Below are 9,493 nucleotides of genomic sequence, written 5' to 3'. Positions count from 1 at the left end.
ATGGAAGGTGAAGAAGCATCCTACAGAAATAGCACTGGTCCCGATGCTGAGAGTAGAACCAAACTGACATCTTATTTTTATTGTTTGTCACCAGTTGTCATAGCCCAGGGCTGGCGTGGGCAGGGAGGGGATTCGGGATTCGAGAGAAAAAGGAAACAATTATTCTGTTATGACCTGCCAGCGGTGTAAACACCCAACTTGAAGGAGATGTACTCAAAGGGAAAGGAGATAACAGACTTGATGAGAATCAGTTCCAGACTCAAGCTGGACTCAAAGCTCCAGATTTGTCCCAGCTCCCCCCTCCACCCCCCTCCGCTTCCAGCCATAGCTAAGGATACACAGCCCCATCAGGGAGGGGGCCACATAAAAAGGAAGTGACAGTGACCGTGTCACTTGCTGATCTGGTTCCCTGCGTCTCACTGTTGGAAGCGGGGGATTATTTTAGGAGGGCTCTTGGTCTTGTGTATTTCTGAGAAAGACTTTTCACACTCAAAATGTCTGTGTTAATACCAAGGCTATTGGCTTTGAACATTTGAAAATCACCCCAAAATTAATTTACTAAGCCACAAAGCAATTACTGCTATCACCCATTTTTAATAGGGAAACCAAGAAATAATATCCTAAAGTTGGTTGCCGGTGTCATAGCCCAAACCCAGATCTGGAAGGAGTGGTCCGTCCTCGTGGCTTTCGTGTTGGTAAAGGCCTCCATGCTGACCTTTTGGTTGGGATGTTTCTAGAAGAAAAGTGACAAAGTTTGGCTTGCGCTAGGATATTCAGCATCTTTCTACTATAAGCTCTGAGGGAATAATTCCGAATCAGTGAAAGATGTGCCAAAAGAGTCAAGATGAGTAAGTCATCGATTCCCAGAACGTAAGACCGAGGGACCAGTGAGCTCTGCTCTTAGAATCCTGCCCTTTGTGGGGGGGGGGGGGGTGCGTATGGGCCCTGCACCTTATAGTAACCCAAGGGAAAGTTGAGCCAAGAAGGATGGGCTGTCAGGGCATGGATGCTAGGCGAGAATCTGCCCCCTGCTGTCCGTGCGACCATGACCACCTTCAGAGCCACTTCTTCAGGGCCCTTGGAACTGATTTGCAGGGTTTGATATTCTGCCCAATGTGTTTGCTGTGTTTCTGTAAGGGGAGAGACCGACAAGCGAGCACCTGTGCAGAGACGCTGCAAACAAGAGGAGGCAAGGGGCATAGACAGAAGGCATGCGAAGATCATACATCACATGAAAAATTATCTTATGGAAGAGGAAACATTCTCCTGAGTGAAAAAACTCATATGTGATCCCGAAAAACTACAGGAAGAGAGAAGGAAGAAAGGAGATCTACATATTCAAAGTAGAGCCTATGCAACAGCTAAGAGGGGATACAAGTGAGCTGGCCGGGAAAATGTGAAAACACAGAGGAGGCACATGTCACAATCAGATCTGGCAAGAATTAAACCTCTGGCAGTGTTGAATGTTCTCCCCGGGAGCAGAGAAACCTTATGTTGCACCTTAATGGGAGAGGAAACTGGCACAGTCACTTCAGGGAGGAGCCCGGTCAAGGTGAAAAGGCAAAATTTAAGATCCCGAAATTCCATTCCCAGGCATATACTCTGCAGAAACTCTCACTGAGGTGTGCAGAGAATACATGCTCATATATAAGTGTGTATGTGGAAGTTAATGACAACACTGTGATAGTGGAAAACTATAAATAACCCAGGGCTCATGATTAGGAGAAAGGAAAAATAAATTGTGGTGTATCTTAAAATGAAATTATGTAGAGCGGTTGAAAGTGAAAGAAACTGGAAGTGTTTGTATCAATGTAAATATCATAGACACGACATTGCATTAAAAAGGTACACATAGGAGCACCTGGGTGGCTCAGTCAGTTAAAATTTCTGACTCTCCATCTTGGCTCAGATCATGATCTCATGGTGTGTGAGTTTGAGTCCTGAGTCAGGTTTTGTACTGGCAGCCTGGAGCCTGCTTTGGATTCTCTCTCTCTCTCTCTCTCTCTCTCTCTCTCTCAATCTGACCCTCCCCCCACCCCCACATGTGTGCTCTCTCGCTCTCTCTCAAAATAAACATTTTTTTAAGTGCACATAGATTTGTACACTTGCAAAAAAATGGTATATTCATTTAGCAAGTAAACAGAGTGTTTGTTTGAGGCACTGGGGATATAACAATAAACATGACACAAAACAATATCATCCCGCACAGACCTTCCATTTTAGGAGAGGACAACAGACAATAACCAAAATATGTAAGTGAACGATACAGCCTGCGTGAAGAAAATGAGTAATATTGAGAAAAAAAAAAAAAAAAAACAAGCAGAACAGGAAGATACAGAGAGCTGGGAGTGTGGCCATTTTCAATAGGTGGCCAGGGTAGGCCTCCCTGAGAAGTGACATTTGAGCAAAGACCTCAAGTAAGTGAGCAAGCTGGCTAGGCAGATACCTGTGGGGAGAGTGTTCCTCACAAAAGGTATAAAAAGTACAGATCTTTAGCAGAAGGAAGCCACCAGGCTGGTCAGGAAATAGAGGCACTCAATGCAGCAGGAGGGGCACAAATGGTGTGGAGTGTCCTGGGATCAAGTGGGACAGGTGCTGGGGAGGGTGGACCCGGTGGGCAGGCTTTGCAGACCATGGGAGGCCTTGTAGGGATCTTAGTTTGGCCTTGTAAGGACCTGAAAGTCAAGCATTAGAAGATTGTGTGCAAAGGGATAACACAATCTGATTTATACAAGTTTTGTTTGCAAAGAATTTCAAACATATAGAATCTATAGAATATCTTCAAGCATCTATAGAATAGATGCAAGAATAAGACCAGTATAAAAAAACATCAGTTATCTGAAGACCAGCCATCTTTATCTACTGTTGGTATTTTACCTCATTAGCTTTATCATTTGCACAATCTTTCTGCACACACACACTTTCTAAAAAATAAAGGAAAAGGAGATGTGTATTTAAAATGCTGCTTTTATTTTTACTTTAAAGTTTATCCATTTATTTTGAGAGAGAGAGAGAGAGAGAGCATGAGAAGGGAAGGGGCAGGGAGAGAGAATCTCAAGCAGGCTCTGCACTGTTAGGGAAGAGCCCAACTCAAGGCTTGACTCACAAACGGCGAGATCATGACCGAGTCGGAGGCTGGTCTTAAAAAACAAGAGAGCGTAAACATGGGCTGGAATGCCCAGCTTCTCTCATAATAAAGAAAATATAAATTAAATAAAGATATGGTTCAATTTAACTACTGTCAGTATGGAAAAAAATAGATCTGATGATAGCAAGTGTTGACGTTGAGTAAAGAAAATTCACATATGGATTTTTTTTCCTGGATACTGAGAATATGTTATATACATCAGGACTCTATATCCCTAAATCACTAGTGTCTATTTCCTAAGAAGATTACATTTGTTAATTTCAGTAACTATAACATTGATACAACATCTTAAACTTTTCGATTGACCCAATAATGTTCTCTATAGCATTTATTTTCTGTCAGTACAGGATTCACTGTAAGGTCAGCTACTGCATTTAATTGTCCTGTATCTTTAGTCTCATTTAATATAGAACATTTCCACAGCTTCTCTTTGTCTTTTATAACATAAACATATTCAAATGGCTTGTGTTTTAACAGGATCCCTCTGGACTGATGAGCTAAGAACAGAATGTAAGTGACAAAAATGGAAAAGTGAAACATTAGGAGCTATTGAACGAATCCAGTGGAGAAATTTTGAATATAATTTTGAAAGTTTGGATATACGATGTTTTAAAAAGAGAGGAGTCAAGAGTAACTTGAGAGAGGGGCACCTGGGTGGCTCAGTTGGTTAAGCGTCCGACTTCGGCTCAGGTCATGATCTCCCGGTTTGTGGGTTCGAGCCCCGCGTCAGGCTCTGTGCTGACAGCTCAGAGCACGGAGACTGTTTCAGATTCTGTATCTCCCCCTCTCTCTGCCCCTCCCCCTCTCATGCTCTGTCTCTCTCTCTCTCTGTCAAAAATAAATAAACATAAAAAAAATTAAAAAAAAAAGAGTAACTTGCTAGAGTGACTGGAGAACTAGAGTTGCTGTTACCTATGTTGGACAAGACTGTGCATGAATCAGGTTTGAGGTCAAAGACAGAAGTTGGCAATGAGGTCATCAGTGGTATTAGAAGCAAGAGATGAAATAGAATGCAGGTAAAGAACAAACAGGTTTAAAGGTTGAGCCCAATATTGAAAGTTTGGTGGCATAAAAAGGGACAAATAAAAGAGGCAGTGACTATGGACTGAACTGTGTCCCCCCTCAAATTTATGTATTGAAGTCTAACCCCCAACATGACTCTATTCACGTAAGTAACCACGGTTCAATGAGATCATAAGGGCGAGAACCTAATCCGATAGGATTGTTGGTACTATAAGAACAGGAAGATCTCTCTCTGCTTCCCTCTCTTTCTCTCTCCCTTTCTCTCCCTTCACATGCACACTAAAGAAAGGCCACGTGAGGAGGACACAGCAAGAAGGTGCCACCTGCAAGCCAGGAAGGGAACTCTTACCAGCACCCGACCATACTGGCACCTTGATCTTGAACTTTCAGCCTCCAAAACTATGGAGAAATAAATTTCTGCTCTTTTAAGCCACCCAGCCTATGCTATTTTTGGTATGCCCAAGGCAGCTGCCAGAGCTGACTGAGACAGGAGGACCCTAAGAAAGTGTAGTGTCTTGGGAGCAATGGATCAAAGCCTTTCAAAAAGGGGTAAACACCAAATTCAAGGTAATGGTTCCTTGTAGAACAAAGTCTTGAGATTGAGCAGGGAGCAGGGGTGTTAGTTCTTATTCTTCAGATTCCTCATTTCTCAAGTTAGGTGGTAGGTATATAGCTCTGATTCATCGTATTTATTTTTTTATTTTTTATTTTTTTAACATTTACTTATTTCTGAGAGACAGAGAGACAGAGTGCTAGCAGGGGATGACCAGAGAGAGAGAGGGAGACACAGAATCCCAAGCAGGCTTCAGGCTCTGAGCTGTCAGCACAGAGCTTGATGCAGGGCTTGAACCCACGAATTGTGAGATCATGACCTGACCTGAAGTCGGACACTCAACCGACTGAGCCACCCAGGCACCCCTATAGTATTTTCAATATATTTTTGTTTATCTGAGATCTTTCATAAAATTTGAAAAATGAACTTACAGAGCTCAGAAGAGAATGCAAGAGGAAACTTTTAAAAAAGGACACTAGGTTGAAAGCTGAGATAGAATCAATACATCAGTTCAAAAGAATGACTGAAAACAGGGACACGAGAGAGGTTAGAAGAGAAGAGAAACAACGGAATACAAATTGGTCAGGAACAATTTCAAATACACAAATGAACACAACGTATGTTAATGGGTTTCGTATGTAAAATGCAGAGACTGTCAGACTGAGTTTAAAAAAATTGAAAAAGCTAATGTCAGAGAAACACTCTTTACAGAAAGTTAATCTTGAAAAAAATAAAAAGAACCAGAAAGGATGGTGGTATATGAGGTAAAGTGTAACAAAAATAAAACGAGTGCCAATATTAGTAGGATGATTCAAGACAAAAAGCATAAAATATAAAAAATAAAAAAGTGAGATACCATTTAATAAGAGGCAATTTATCAAAAAGATGATAGTAATCAACCTTTATTCCCTCAGAATAAGATTAATATTTACAGAGAAAAACTATTAGCAACACAAGGAATTTTTAAAAATCCACGGAGTGGAGAGAAAGACTCAGAAACTGACAGTTGGAGTATAAAAATAGAAATCCAAAGGGATCGGAGCAACATCATTAACAAATTTAATTTTTATAGATTTATAACAAACTTTATATAAAAAACTATTTTGTAAAAAATGCCAATGGATCACTTCATAATATGGATCCTGTATTAGGCTATGTATAATTTCCATATACATAAAAAGATATATAAATAATAGAGACCGTATTACCTAAACTGAACTGTATATATAATATGAACAGTAACAAAAATCTGCCCAACTGGAGATTAAAATATGGTATATTGACTCAGTTTAAAGAGGAAATCAAACAGAAGTTGGAAACTAAGAATAAACAAACATGGAAACTTCATAGCCAAAACCTATAAAATATATTTTAAGCTATACTCAGAGAAAAATTTATTGCCATATATGTATTTTTAAGAAAACAATAATTTAGAAAATAAGTATCAAAAGAAAAACAAAAATAAACCGAGAGGAAGTAAAATGACAAAATTGATTCAACTAAAATGTGAATCAAAATTAATCAAATGAAATCAAACTCTCCCCAGCTGTCTTTCGTGACACCATGTTGGTAGCATGAAAACAGCTGTGGTGAGTATAGTTACATTACAGAAATTAAACAAATGCTACAAATTAGGAATTCCCCTTCAGTATTTCCCCCATGGCACCTCTGCCCCTGTGAAATAGTTAATTATTTATGAGCACACTGCCCTTTAAAAAACACAACTCTATTTGAGGCACCTGGGTGGCTCAGTTGGTTAAGCGTCCGACTTTGGTTCAGGCCATGATCTCATGGTTTGTGAGTTCAAGCCCCGCGTCAGGCACAGAACTGGCTTCAAATTCTCTGTCCCCTCCTCCACTCATGTTTTTTCTCTCTCAAAAATATATAAACATTTTAAATAAATAAATAAATAACTCTATTCATATTAATGCATCCTATAGAACTTCTCAGCCATCCATTGAAAGTAACAGAATTCCCAAATCAAATCGACTTACATTGTAAGGACATTTATTATTTCACATAATAGGAGTTCAGAAGCAGGCATGAATTGATTGACTCCGTGGCTCACGATGGTGTCATTAATGACCCAAGTTCCTTTCATTGTTCTATTGTTTATAGAATTTACTTCATCTTAAGGCTGGTTTCCCTTTTGATTATGCGACGGACCGTCCACTGTGAGGAAGGCATAAACCTCCCCCCTTGACCACGGCATCTAAGTTTTTCCTTTCAGTATGCCTGGGCCAACTCAGGTCATGTGTGCACGTCAGAACCAGGACAGGGCATGCTCAGTCTCAACAGGGCGCACTCAGATCTGGGGACTGGGTAACTGCTTGGATAGTCAGCGTTCTTCTAGGCTCAGATAAATCTCTTAAGTAAAAAAATAAAAGAGAATGAAAGATAAAAAAGAAAATCTGCAAAACAATAAAAATGGTAAGTATTGCAGAAGCACATTTATATAGAAAAAACGTGTGTGTGTGTGTGTGTGTGTGTGTGTGTGTGTAGAAGGATGAAAGAGGATGAAGAGAAGGGAGCCAGAGTCCTGTCAAGGACATGAATCCACCCCGCAGAGGCTGTGTGACTTTGGGCAAGTTATTTCACCTCTCTGGTCTTGTGTTGAACTGTAAAATAAGGATAATAGTATCTACCTCATGAGGATTGCTGTGAGGATTAGATGAGAGAATATGTATTGAAGTTTGTTGAATGGTAGTCAATAGTTGTGAAAGGCTATTTCCCTTTTCTTTCTATGTAATGATATATATAAATTTTAGTTGGAAGATTTATAAGATATGATTTAAAAAATATCTTCTGTAAGATAGATGCAAAGAAGGGTTCCTATGACAAGAGAAAACAATGGTACGGACCTTTGTTATGGACCTGGTTTGTGCAGTGACCAGCTTGGGCTCCAGTATACATCATCTGTGGACTGAGGCTGCCTGGGAGTGAGGGGGAGGATGAGGTGCCTAGTGAGGAACATTCACTCTTAAAGGAAATGAAACATGCTTTTCTTGTGCAAACAATAATGCAAAGGTATTTTGTTTTGAAATACGATCGTATGCTTCATAATGCAACGAGTGAACATTTTTCCATCTCCTTTATTTATTGCCTTAAAAGAAATATTTCTTTTCTTTCTGAAGACAGCCTACTGCAATTTTATAAAAATTGTAATATATGTTTTTAAAAATATCGTACGCAGCTTAAGTGCAATACTAAATAATCTGCCCCTCTCTACCACCTAACATACAGCCCCCATTAATCCTGTTGGTGAACATTTTTAACTCTTATTTGCATTTAGGGGTATTCGGTGTGTGCGTATAATTTTATACCTTAGTTTCCGAATTTGCACATCATAAGCACCTATTTACATGTTCCTGTATGATTTTAAAACCCATAATATTGCAGTGCTGCGTTCCATGCTATACTGATCTGATGGAGTTATGAGACACCCCCCCCCCCCACTCCCTCACCCCCTCAAGCCCCCGCGGGGTTTTAATCCCAGTCGGTGCTCCGGGCCTGGCCCTGGAAAGGAAAGACCGTAAATCCTGCTGAAATGTTTCCAAGATATCAGGAGACACCGCTACACCAGTGTGTGCTGATGGGTGTTTTGTTTTGTTTTGTTTCTCTTCCACAGTGAAATAAGAAATCAAGTCCAGGGCTCGGAAGAGAGCTGGTCCGTTAGGCGGCTCCACCGTGGGTCCCTCCTGGCTGTGCCCAGTGCCAAGTCCGTTTGTGCGCTCTCATTGAGCCCGAACAAGGACTGCGGTGCAGCTGCTAATGATGTCGTGTCAAAACTGAAGCGAGGACACCATAGTGATGGGAGCTGGCTGCCAGAGAACCCTGCGGGGCGAAATCCTGCCTGAAAGCACAGGAAAGTGACACTAACAAGTTCGTGCCCAAATACCCATTGGGGAGAAGACAGACTGCGTTACGGATCAATATAAAAAAGAGAAAATGCAAATCAGTCGTCCTCCAGGGACTAAACAAATTATATTAAACCAACAAATAATTACCGGTCCTCTGTATTTGCAGTGCCCAGTGCTGGAAGCTGGAGAGGCAGCTGGGGAGCGGGCGAGGGGGGAACCCGATTGCAGACTGGGGTTCAAGGCTCAGTTCTAAGGGTTGATGCAAAATTTGGCAAAGCGGCGTGCTTTTCTGTGAAGCTGCGACACATTTGTAAAGCACAGAAAATAATGTTAGCCTTAAGTGCAGTGTGGAGAACACTGATGAGAAAAATCCGATGTAAACTCTTGGGGGCGGAAGGAACAGGCAGAAACTCCCTTAGGAAAAGAAGAGAAAGTTAATTAAGAGATTAAGAGATTAAAACATTTTGATGGAAGATCATTGGTGTTGGTAATTGTGATCCTCAAAAGGTATGACAGTTGAAATGCCTTGTAAATTGTAAGAGAAAAGCTGATTTCTGTTTGTGTAGTTTTTGTTAGGTTCATTTCATTATGTATTCCTGACAGGCTCTCTATGTGGAGTATATACCATATCATAAATATTTAATTATCTGAAAATTAAACTAACCAGCATTCTCTGTCTTATTCTAGATAAATAATTTACTACTACTAATTCTAATATAAAAGCTGCATCCTTTCATTTTACTGGTTATTTCTGATTATAAAAGAGTTGCATACTCAGTAGAAAATTTGGGAAGCAGCTGAAACTGTAACAATACAGAGAAAAGGTATCTATAACTCCACACCTAGGAAACCAATTGCAAAAGTTTTCCCTATGCATTTTTTAGAGCGATCGAATTCATACGAGAATAC

General features: G+C 40.5%; 1 long non-coding RNA gene across 1 annotated transcript; it reads left to right on the top strand.

Annotated features, from left to right (window-relative positions):
* Window positions 1-6,964: 6,964 nt before the first annotated feature.
* Window positions 6,965-9,243, top strand: LOC109267895 (uncharacterized). The gene is made up of 2 exons (XR_002080334.2): window positions 6,965-7,154; window positions 8,353-9,243. It is a non-coding gene; the product is annotated as an uncharacterized LOC109267895 (long non-coding RNA).
* The last annotated feature ends 250 nt before the right edge of the window (window positions 9,244-9,493 follow it).

Source organism: Panthera pardus, unplaced genomic scaffold (assembly GCF_024362965.1).
Source record: "Panthera pardus isolate Hobbes unplaced genomic scaffold, ASM2436296v1 HiC_scaffold_8, whole genome shotgun sequence".
NCBI lineage: Eukaryota > Metazoa > Chordata > Mammalia > Carnivora > Felidae > Panthera > Panthera pardus.
Note: the sequence above shows the minus strand (reverse complement) of the source record. Positions and strands in the feature narration are given on the sequence as shown.